The 13300-nt window shown below is 38.1% G+C and overlaps 1 protein-coding gene across 1 annotated transcript in view; it reads right to left on the bottom strand.

Moving 5' to 3' along the window:
* LOC145681844 (regulator of G-protein signaling 7-like) overlaps window positions 1–13300 on the bottom strand; it is a 461439-nt gene that overhangs the window by 116874 nt on the left and 331265 nt on the right. The gene's annotated exons all lie outside the window — the stretch shown is intronic.

The raw sequence follows: 13300 nt of genomic DNA, 5'->3' as shown, positions 1-13300 counted from the left end.
TTATTCCATACACTCAGAAAACTTCACGCCTCCAGACAGTGATTCTTGATGCCTAGTGTGAGTTCATGTGGTACCCATGAATCCAATTTATTTTATCTCACCGATTGCACCGAGTTGCCGAAGAACACTAGTATAGTGTATGCCTAACTCTGTGCAATGGTACAAATACTTTTCCGAGGATCTGTTTCCACGGTGCTCCTGAAGAGCACATCCAAATAGGATGTTGGCTGGTGCCCATGGGGCTCATTTTGCAACGCTGTGACACCGGAACGATATCTGACAAAACAATGACAAGTGGTGCGTTCATTTGCCATTTCTGGCCAAGATGCACTGTTAAAATATTTATATTTTGTGGCTTGCTGTGCTGTGCTAAATGTCGCACTTTGAATTTGTAAAGAAAAGTCTCATTCTCAATTGTGTGTTCACATGGTGAATTTTCATACGATACTGTTCAACGACAAAATGCCTACTGTCTACCTGGCTACTCCAGCCTGTTTGCTGAATGTGTTCTGAGTTTGTGACGTCAGATGAGTGATCTTAGCCCATCCATGTGCTGTATTGTTTGGGTGAGTTTTTCAGCAGACGTCAAAGTGGAAATTTCATTCACACTAATCCAAATTTTTTGTGTGTATGCTTTATTTTGTTCAGTGAATTATTTTGTATAAAAATAAGCTTCTAAAAGTAATCTAAGAGGAGATTAGAAATCAGAGGCGTTATTTGGGGAGAGCAAGTGGAGCAATTGCCCACTCTGAGTTTGAGAAAAGCATAATTTTTAATAAATTATATATATTAACATACTAACAAAAACGTGAAACTCTTTTATCTGTGAGCAACCTTGATCCCCCCCCGTTGGCAAAATCTGAAATGACACTATTGTCAGTGGCGGATCTAGCCCAGGGTCGGGTGGCCTAGGCCCCCCAGTATTTTGAGTGACAAAAATAATTGAAAATATTATTTATATATTTCTGAAAGTTTATAGTAAACTCATGACATACCTATCATAGTCTGAGTTCTAATTGCCCCCGCCCCAGTTTTTACTTTCTACATCCGCCTCTGGCTACTGTTAGAATTGAAAATATGAAGAAAACGTTTGACTTCAAAATCTGTGTAAAGGTAGTAAAATATTCCTCGTGGAGAAAAGTTCTGGAATTCAGAAATCAACATGAATACAACAGCATCACAATTAGCCCAATACTTGTGTGTGTGTTTTACATCGTTAGCAATAAAAAATCTGAAATGTACGCAGTATTTATATTTCCCCCCTTTTTTGACAACGTTAAGATCATTATATTCCTTCTTTTGTCAAATAAGGCATCGACCTTGCCTCCTCTTCTGGGTTATTCAATACATTCTTCTTCGCATTTTGCTACAGAAAAGCAAAAGAATAATAGAGCTGAAAATGTAAAAAAAGAAAGAAAAAAATATATATACAATAAAAAAAATGCGAACTCTATCTACCTCCTTTAAAAGCATAGCTCAAGCAAAGCAATCAATGATGGAAGTTTCTCTGAGCGAATGACGTCACTGAATTCTCCTGCTCAATCCTCTCTCCTCCAGCCACACTCAGTCTTCTTCTATGTTGAAATTGCAAGAAAGCAAAAAGCGACAGAGAGGGAGAGATTTAAAGGTAGCAGTGCTTCGTAATTGAATTCTCTTACTTTGCCGTTCTTTTACTTAAGCACAAATGTGTCTTATTTTGCATATATATATATAGAACAAGTCTCTAAATGAAAATAAATAAGCTGTCTATACCGGAATTATATTATGATACTTTTAATGACTTCTTTTAACTGTACTTATATGCTTATCTATAATTCATCTCTAATTTATAATTTTAAAAAGTACGAGTAGATATTCCGTTTAAATACTAAATTATATAGATAAATCCGTAAGTAGAGTTAAAAAAGGCAATGAACCCTTTTTTATTGAAGTGGAAAGATTTATATAAGTGTTACTGTGGGTTCCAATAGTCTCATATGCGTTATTTAGTCTTGCGAACACTTAAAATGAACTAAAGCTTATTTTATTCGATATGAAATATACAGATAAAGAATTTCGGGTCGTGGGTCTGCCATTCCCCATTCCCATTCCTCTTGGGTCCAAATATTCGTCTGAGGATTTTATTCTCAAGTACTTTCAGTCTGCGTTCTTCCCTCAGAGTAAGCGACCATATTTCGCAACCATAGAGCAAAACCTTAAGCTTCAAATTAGTCCACAGAACTCTCGAGGACAAAATATTTTGAACTGAACAACAGCATGGATTCCATGCTTTTAGTCGACACTCAATTTCTTCAATGGATATGATTTTGGTCTATTAATAATGATCCTAGATATTTGAAAGTATTCACTTTGTCGAAAGTGTTGCTTGATATTTTGACGTATCCATAATTTCCAGTATTACGATCCCTGTGAATTTCCATGTATTTAGTTTTCTCTGCATTTACTTCTAAACTCATGTTCCTGCAAGCGTTTAATAAAACCTCTTTATTTATTCCTATTGTTCTCCTGTCATCCCCTATCAGATTTACATCAGCATATGCCATAACATCGTTAATATCATTCAACTCTAGGTCCTGGTTGCTATCTTCAATTTTCCTTATAGCGTACTCCAGAACAAACGCGTATTGGTGATAACTCACTGCCTTGTTTCAGGCCATTCTCCACGTTAAAGCTGGTGAACACGCTTTCTCAATGGATTTTACTTTGGCATTCATTTAAACACGTCTTAATTAAACTAACTAGCTTTACTGGTATTCCAAATTCTGGAGAAATGTCCTGCAATGTTTCCATCCTAACAGGGTCGTGGGCCTTTTTAAAATCCATAAACAATTAATGTACCGGGGAATTGTATTTCTACCCTTTTCGTATATTTGTCGAATGACAAATGTTTGGGCAATAATTGATCAATTTCACCTAAATCCGCACTGATAATCTCGCGGTTGATCTTCCTAACAGAATGTTTGAGAAGCTTTTGTAGGCTGTTGGCGAAAGAGATATGCCTCGATAATTATTATAATCAGTTTTGTCGCATTTCTTGTAAACTGGAACAATGATTGATTCTTTCTATTCTTGTTTCAAATAAGGAGAATGAGTACGTGTAGCTTGTTTCTCAACGTTTTCCCTCCAGCTAAAATTAACTCAACTGGAATTTCGTCTACACCCGGAGTTTTGTGTTTCTTTAATTTATTTATAGCAATTTCTATTTCTGATTGGTTAAGTTCTGGAATATATGGTTCTGCTGTGCATTTGCCTTTCTCCACGAATGTTAGTTTTTTTTTTTTGCCGCATGTTAAGCAAATCGTTAAAAAATCTTTCCATCTATTGAAAATGCTATTTATATCAGTGAGAAATTGTCCTGTTGGTTTTCTTTAATATATAAGTGCGAGGTTAAATAGCCTCTTTAAAATTCGTCGATGCTCTTATATGTCCTGAATGTTTTATATATATATATATATATATATATATATATATATATATATATATATATATATATATATATATATATATATATATATATATATATATTATCTTCAAATTCCTTAATTTTAGCTTTAAGAAAATTGCGTTCCTTCGATCTAAAAAAAAATGGAAGTTTTCCGCTTAATATCAACGAAATTTTGTGTAGTTATATCGTTCGGATTTTGTCGCAACGAAGTTTTCCCTGTTTTCTTTTCTCTGACAGTTTAGTGCATTCCTGATCAACTCATGGTTTGTTCCTATATACACGTGCCCCAGTGTTTCTTTTGCGAAAATTTTAATGCAATATCCAATTTCAATCCCAGTATCCTCAACACTAGTGCATTCCAAATTTTCTAAAACCAAGAATCTATTCGAAACGTCAATCTGATATCTGACCCTCTCGCCCCTAGGTTCTTCTAATTTCCTTAAATTACATCTCTTCGTTTCCAGATGTTGAATATTTATTTTACTCAACGATAATATATCTCTCATTATCGTTGTTTCCAGGTAGTAATCAATATCACAGTTATAGTGCGTCCAGTAAGAGAACGTCTCTGACAGCTCGCAGTGACATTGCCGCTACTCGCGTGTCAACGTTTTTTTTTTCGGTGCGACTGTAGTGGCAATTTAATTAATGGTATAAGACAGAGTGATCGTGGTTGGTAACACTGGTATCAAAGTAGGGGCTGCAATGTCCCACCGCATGTGGTAAGAAACGTCAGAGACCATCTCTTGTTGGCCGTGCTATAGCTCCTCTAAACGACCGAACATGCTAGACTGTCTTATTATGTCTACTATAATGTGATTAATTTATGTGTTTCGCTATCTGGTGAGATCCAAGTTTATGAATGTCACAATGTGAGAATTTTGTACTCTTCACAATAAGTTTTTTTTTTTTTTTTTTTGTATTTTTAAAGTTCACGAGTCTAACGCAGATGTCATTACTTTTCTTATGCAAACTTTCGTTCCCTGTAATCGGCTTTAAAATATCTTCTCATCTAACCTTCGCATTGAAAGCCTCGTAACAGAATTTTCAAATGGTATAGGGGGAGTTGTTCAAATACCCGTTCTGCTTCTTCGTATAAACTGTCATTTATATCGTCATTCTTATCTTCTGTTGGGGCATGTACAACAACAGAGTTAAGCGGTTAGCCTTCGGCGTGGGAGACCCGGGTTCGACTCCAGGATGGAGCTATTGTGGTCCGGATCCCACGCTAAGCTGCAGGTCCACGTCTCATATAGCTTCGCTACTGAAAGGGACACTGAACTGAAACCAAATCAAATTAAAATTTACAACAATAATGTCACACCGCCGATTCTTAAGAGTAATAAAAGATTCTATTAATAACAAATTCAACCCTTTAATTGGTGATATTATTCGTTTGTTCCTGTTGGTAATTTTTATTTCCTTTTCCCTACAAGAATAAGAATACTAGTGAAGCTTTAATGACAATATGTATGCGTATTCTGTCATCACAAAATAGAACTGATCACAGTAAATAAAAATACACATGTGTGTATTACGCTTCTATCCAGAAATAAAATAATATTCTATTTAGGGAACATGAAATCAAAAAAGCTCCTCAAAATACTATTGAATTTCCATTGATAATATTTAAAAAAAAAACATTCAGAAGCCTTCTTCCTTCTCTAATGGCTCATATCTATTCAGACACTGCTCATAATGATTCAAATATATCCACAACGATGACAGTAGACCGAACTTTGTCACGTTTATTTTTAGGACAGATGATGGGTTAAGTTCCTAAGTTGGTAGTCCGTTTGTAGCAGCAAAATTCTGAAAAGAAGAAACGTTGAAGAAACTAATAATTTACTCATTTGTGTGCTTTAGTGCAGTAAATGAAGCTCAAATTTTAAAGAAGAAAGGAACAAATTAGTAACAAGCTGGAAATTAGTACAGATATTGGGAATGATGTTCTAAACAACATACTAAAAGTCCCCTGAAATCCCATGTGACCTTCGCCGCCATATTGGAAAATGGCCGCTGAAAGTGTCAAATGAACAATACCGTCATACATCACTTCAGTTAAAAATAGCATTATCTTCGCTATGGTTGAACATAAAGCGATAAACTTAGTGTCGTTTTATAGAACATAGATAACACAATATCTTCATAGAGAAACAATTTTTCATAAAACACATACTTTTAGTCTTCAAAGAGTGACTTCCTAATTGCGAGCCGGTATCAGATGGTGCTGTACGAAAACTAATCCGCAAATTCAGAGCAACGGGGAATTGATGATTTACTTCGATCATGACGACCACAAAATGCAACTGACCCAGACACATCAGCAGCTTTGTTGGGTGTATTGGTGAAAAGTTCTACGAAGAGTGTGCGACGTCTATAAAGTAAACATAATATTAGTGTCAAAAGTGTTCAAAGAATACTATAAAGGAAAAAGTGGCACCCTTAAAAATTACAGTTGAAACAAAAACTATAAGAAGATTATTCTGATTGAAGTTTGCATTGAAGTTTTGTGAGTAGGCGATGGTCCAGATAGCTCGTGACCTAGTGTTTCCTCATAACATTGTTTTTAGTGATGAGGCAAATTTCTATGTAACAATTGAGATTAACAACCAAAATACTAATACAAATCTTAATTGAATAGATGCATCAATGATGCAAAGTGCAGGTAAGGTAATGGTGTGGTGCAGAATATGGGGCTAAAAATTTATTGGACCTGTTTTTCATTAATTGGACCTCGGATGCTGCACAATATTGAGATATGCTTAAAAGGAGAATCATTACTGCCTGTGAACAAATATCACCACTATGTTTCGCAGAGTGCACAAGTACTGTGTCGTACGGTTAAGGATTTGCATACAACAGAACGGTGGGCATATTGAACAAGTCATGTGATTGTATTTGGCTTATGTGTGTTAGCTCTCCCTTTTTCCTAGTTATTAAAGAATACGTAATGTGATATGTTACAAAGCTTGTTTTTCACTTTATATTTATCCTTCAATTCGAAACTTCGCACAGCACATTTCACAGCATTTTACACATAACATATCCTAAATATATTCACAATTTCAAAACCGATGCACGGTTTGGAAAAATAACCTTACCGTTTGGTTTCTCTTCGAACGAGGATGTTGTTTAGTAGTCACACGATCATGTTGCCATTTAAAATAAACAAGTTAATTCCAAGATGGTGGCCACCAAGTTGGCGGGCGACAACTCTTAACACGTCATAATGTTTTCCCTTTCGCACCAACATTGATCCCAATTGACTCCGGATCGACTGCGTTTACAGTTTCTCAAATATTTATCAAGGTCCAGATTTGTTATTTCACTTAATAAAATATCATCTTTCAATTACTTCGGACATTTGCACATTTTCCAATATGGCGAACAAAGAAGTTGTGGGATTTTAGTATGTCTTTTAAATAATCTTTACCAACATCTATGTTAAATTTTAGCTTGTCAGTAATTGCTTCCTAAGTTCAATAAAATTTTAAATCGGTTTGACGATAGTTTTCGGAATTTTAGAATTTAGACCTAAATATTTCTAAAAGTATGCGTTTTATGAAAAATTGTTTCTCTATAAAAATATTGTGTTATCTATGTTATATAAAATGACACTAAGTTTATCTCTTTATGTTCAATCATAGCGAAGACTGCTTTTTCTTTTATCTGGGTATTGTTCATTTGAGACTTCCAGCGGTCATTTTCCAAAATGACGGCGAAGGTCACATGGGATTTCAGGGGACTTTGAGTATGTTGTTTAGAACATCATTCCCATCATCTGTACCAAGTTTCAGCTTGTTGCTAATTTGTTCCATTTTTTGACAATTTGACTGCACTACTTGATAATATGTAAGAAGAGAGGAAGTTGTTTCTTTTCTTTCTTTTTCTAAAATAAGCTTATATAATCATGAAACTATGTGGCAAGTGGAGAGAACTACTTCGCGAAAAGTTACTGCATACTGAGATTGTGGGAAAGTAATGAGAATTTGTATTCTGAACATGGGTCCAGGTGTATAGAGACGCTCCAGTTGGCAGGAACGAGAACTTACACTTTACTAACAAAATAAGTTCAAACTTCCCTAATCCTAAGCTAAACCGACCTTATCCTATCCTACTTATCATTACCTTACTCTACTTGTTCCTACACTGCTTTTATATCCTTTTAAAGCGGTCCTTAAAAATGTACGATTTTTAAAATTTGCGTAGCTGATATTACGCTTTTTTTCGAAAATCAAGCGGACGACCAACTTCGGAAGAATAAATGCCCAGATGATTCATCTTCCATTAGTATACTGAATTCCACACATTTTTCACTGATCACACACTTTACTGGACGCCAATGACATCACGACACACATATTTCATTTTTTATTACTAATACTATAAATTATAATAGTGTTAAATCTATAAGTTTCTATAAAGTAATGACTCTATGTAGTGCTGAGCACTGTTGCTGTCCCTGGAAGCGTTGATTTGGTACAATCTGGCACAAGTTGATCTTAACAAATTACCGTAGAGTTCATAAAACTCGATACTCTAGAACCCAGAAGTCCGATAACACGGCCACATTCTGACAGGGCGAAAAAAAACCGTTTCAGACTCGTTGAAGGTTATTGCCCGCGTGCATGTGTCTCCTCTTCCCGTATTCCTTCTCTCTCGTCACACTTCCCCTCCTCCACCACGCGTCTGGCGCCGGCGCGCTCAGCCGTTTATTTAAAGATATTTTGGCAATTTATTATCTGTTGGAATCTCAAGCAAGCAAGTACAGTACTGTTCTGAGGAAACAGATGTGCTTATTCTTTTTTTAACCCCATTTCCGATAACCCGGCATTTCCATAAACTCGACCACCCTCGTTTCACATTAGGCAGAGTTTTCGGGACTCTACTCTATTAAATATGTCATCATTTTGAAATCTATAATGTCACGACATACCCTTTAGGACTGCATGACACACCGATAGGAAACTAGTGCCTTAGGAGACGGCTCTACTGTTGTTCCTACTATTTCAGACCCAGATGAGAAATTATCCAAATTAACATTAATTTCTTCGTCTCTAAAAAAACGTTTACTGACTTCCTCTAGAGCTTTTCGATCCATAATCTCGAGCATCACGGTCTCAACTAGTAAGATGTGTACAGCACAGAACTTGGAACGGAAATTGATTATAATAAAGTACTGCATCTAAGGTCTTTGTACTCCCTGCTCTAACTCATGGAAATATCGCCTGATTGTCAGCTCCATTAGAGTTTTATAACAGATCACAAGTCCTGGAACGTCATGCTTTACGCCTTGCATACTCTCTATCACCTTGCACTCCAACGCAAAAAGTCTATCGCCGCACCGACATACCGAAACTTCTCCTACATCTCTACTGCCTTCGCTCACGTTATATTCACCACCGTATCAAAGACGCTTATCCAATTCTCTATGAACTTCTCGAGCAGACTCCAGCCTTGCCACGCTACGCTTATTCGCCAGTCGACCATCTTGCAATTCATGAACGTGAACAGGCCACAGATTTCCATAACTCTCATCGTCGCATTTATAGACGTCATCCATATATCTATAGCGCATGCTCTCATTACCACACTTCTTCATTTTCAGTAATATGGCTCCAACTGTTTACATCTGCTCTGGGTAGCCACAGAGAAGAAGATAACACCTTGTTTAAACTAACACATTTTCTTTTGTATTATTCATTGCACTTGACCTCATCATTTACATAATCACTAGACAAACAATAAATACATAAATCCTGATACCCATCTCCCAATGATACACAGCAAAAACTGAGGTGTTGAAACAACACAAAATGACTATCACTTTAGCGTGTTACTTGTGTCAATTCCACACCAAGACATCGCCTTCAAAGCATATCAAAAATACCTCGATACTGGCTGTGGGTATTTGCATCGTTTTTTACTGTTTGGTATGAGTAAAGCTTTGCGAAATACATTTCGCATTTATGGTAAGTGACTAATAACATTCTATGTTTTCTGTAATCGGTCACAATAATATTGTAAACCTGTGAATCACCTGACAACAGTTACAGAGATAGCAGTGCTTCCATCTATTTTCTTTATTTGTTATTCTTGTGTCTTAGCACGTATGAACAGAAGATGGCAGAACTGTTGCTTATGTAACTTGTTAGACGATTCACAGGTTTACAACAATATTATTGTGATCGATAACAGGAAACATAGAACATTATTCGTTACTTGGCACAAGTGCCAAATATATTTCGCAAAGCTGTGCTCAAATTAAATGATAAATACCAATGCAAATTCTCTCAGGTAGTAACGAACTATTTCTGATATGCTCAGAAGGCGATGTGCTTGGTGTCATATACTTACCTTATCAAGAAACCTAGTATGTCTTGTGTTTGTTAGTGTGTCAGCGAGGACCAGGTATTGCAATACGTATCTGAGAGCATAACACACATATTGCACTTACAAGATAGACGTAAGGTATCGCTTTCGAAGGGTTCCTTCTCTTTTGAACTTCATTACACTCTTCTTATTTTCTCATCTCACATCTCATCGTTGCTCATCTCTCATTTCGACCAGTGGGCCTGGGGCCCATCACTGATTGATCCAATATGGCGACTGGAGGACAACATGTCGGACTTCTACGGTAATAGCTGGTCCTAACGTATCCTCTGCAGATTCGGATATCAGACGTAGGCACCGAGATTCACACCTTACCGACAATAGCCCGGAAAGATCACGATCTCCAGTTATAGGCCACCTTCACACACCATCTCCGAAACATCATCGCCGAGAAAGCATCTCAGACTCTGATAGTGAACAACTTAGAATCGACGACACGGAGTTTATATCGCTATCTAAGAGTACAAACAACCAATCTATTCGTTCTTACTTAAAAATTTTGACACAAAATATCAGAACGAAAAGCACATATATCTTCAGCTCACTAAATATCTCACTTCAGATCTCACAAATTGTTGCCACCAGAAATGGGATGATCATCAAACCTCCTGATCAGCATCTGGCTACCACTATTCGTAACAAGTTCGCTTATCAGATTTTTGGCAAGAATACACAGCTCACTAAACTGACTGACCGGAGAATCAAACAGCCGCCTCCGCCACCTAGCACGCCTGCTTTCTTGGTGGTCATACGAGGTGTAAATCGTGACCTTACGAACGATGAGATTCTACAAGAACTCACAGAAGAAGGGCACAAAGTTCCTAAGTGCATCCGCATTCGAAACGACCGAGGTCCCACTTACATGGTCCGAGTGTTATCTCAAACGCAGAACACCATCAACCAGCTACTTGATAATGGAGCTTATATATATCGCAAACGGCATCGTGTCGAGCCATCATGCACTGCACGACCAGTACCAATCCGTTGCGAGCGTTGTCAAGAATATAACACGCACACCACCACCAAATGCAGGAATAACTTGAAATGTGGATACTATGCCGGACTCCATTCCACACGTACCTGTCCAAACCTGCTGCATCCACCGCAGTGCTCCGCTTGTCCTGAACAACACCCGACTTATAGCTTTAAGTGTCAAGCTCAACCCGCACCTTCACCGGATAAACCTCACTCAGTGGCACCACTTCGTACTCAAATTGAACCAACGACCGACTCCACTGCTTTCTCCAATGTACCACCTGATTCTCAGCCTGTTACAGTATCTCAACTTCTTCAGTTCATCACATTAACGCTATAAAACGTGCATCCTTTTCTACGGCCGCATGTACTAAACAAGTACAGTATGCTGCCCGCTGCATATTCCACGTTACCTTCAATGCCACCTACACAGGCCGACAAGTTCACTTTTACACCACCCGCTTGGAAACATCTGTTTAAGATTATGAATTACTTTATGGATATCGTTATTATCTTTCTCAACATCAGTTCCCTCAATCAACATAAACCTCTATTCGAACAACTTCTTCTGGAAGAACATGCATCAGAATTTCTACTAAACGAAACGCGTCTCACATCTCGCATGTCTTGTAAGTTCTTAGGATACCAGATCTTTCGAGCCGACAATCAAACACCAGCCCTCCGCGCCTCTGGCGGCGTACTCAGTGGATTTGCTTCTCAGTTACCTCATCGTACTTTCCAAGCTCCTATTTCCAAACTTCCAGAATATCTTATCACAACCGTCTATGTCAAGGCTTTATACATCACCTTGGCGACCATCTACGTTCGCCCCGGTCATGCAATACCATATTCCTTTCTTCAGTATATCGCAAACAATTTTCGCCACTCCATTATTATGGCCGATATTAACATTCATAGTAGACCCGCTTGCCAGAAGGCTCAATTCCAGGATTTCGTTACAACACGCATACCTTGCATTCTGCATAAACTTCCAAAATCAACACCTCCTCTCTCAGATATCACACCGGATGTTGTTATCAACTCAACTACCCTTGCCGGCAAATGCCATATCGAAGTCTTAGAGCCTCTTGGCAGCAACCTCCTTCCAGTCAAGTTAACTATCAAACTTTCTTTTCGCCACCACTGTTCTGTAAACATTCCACCTAGGGAAGTCCCTAGATTTGACAAAGCTAATTGGGATAACTACAGGCTTCATCTCACTTCTAAGCTTGAACATCTCGAGCCATCAAATACTGAGGTTGAACTATACTCGGCACTGGATGCTATCACCTCTTCTATCCATACAGCATCTACCGAGAATATACCTACCTCGCAAGTACATCCATGGCGTCCTCGATTACCACCTCAATACCTTCATATGATCAGACGTTCTCGACAATTTTACCGAGATTACGTACGTACAAAGAACGAAGAGGCTCTACGCCATCACCGACAACTCCAATGTACGGTTCGTAATTACCTTATAGCCTATAAACTTCGAAACTGGGTCAAAACGTGCAATACACTGGACGCAACTTCACATCCTACCGAATACTGGAAGAGATTTAATGCATTGACTGGCAAACTCACTCCAACAACTTATCCTCTCAATGACGATGATCATCCACTCACCTCAGGTAGTGCCAAAGCTGATGTCTTTGCGAATCACCTCCAAACCATCTTCACGCCATTTCCTCCTGAAAGATCTGAACGACACCATCCTGCATGTACGTTTAATGTTGATTCCCCTCATCTTCAACCCAGTACAGAGCATACCTTTCGAGCTCATCACGAACTTACCACACCTATCACAATTCCAGAAATTCGTGAAGTCACAGCTCGCAAACGTAACACTGCTCCAAGCATAGACCTTATCACCTACCGTCACATTAAAGAGACTCCTTCCTGTTTACAGCTCTTGTTAGCTCATATTTTCACTTTCATTTTACGTACCGGTATCATTCCCGTCAACTGGAAAACCTCCAAGACTTTAATGTTTCTAAAAACCTAGCAAGCCAGCTACCTCCGTATCATCTTACCGTCCAATCCAATTAACCACTGTTTTCTTCAAAATTCTCCAACGCATTCTTGTTAACAGACTTCATCCACATTTCTCTCGCCATCGTATCATTCCACTCCATCAAGCAGGTTTTCGTCCTCGCATTGGTGTTCATGACCAGCACTCACGCCCCACTAATCTCATTACGAATCACCTTAACCGCTCATAGCCATCGTGTTTACTTCTATTCGACCTTGAGAAAGCTTTCGATAAGGTATGTCATCTTGCGCTTTTCTTTAAACTTCTGTCCTGTAAACTACCAAGGTGCTACATCCGATTCATTTTCAACTTTCTATCATGTCACATTACATACATATCTGTAAACAACTTCTTATCACACCCTGTCTTTATTCATTCCAACGTTCCACCAGGCACGTAGCCAGGATTTCGTAATAGGGAGGGTCCGAGACATGAAATACTATGGT

This window comes from Thermobia domestica, chromosome 3 (assembly GCF_964235325.1).
Source record: "Thermobia domestica chromosome 3, izTheDome1.hap1.1, whole genome shotgun sequence".
Lineage (NCBI taxonomy): Eukaryota > Metazoa > Arthropoda > Insecta > Zygentoma > Lepismatidae > Thermobia > Thermobia domestica.
This window is presented reverse-complemented; position numbering and strand designations above follow the sequence as displayed.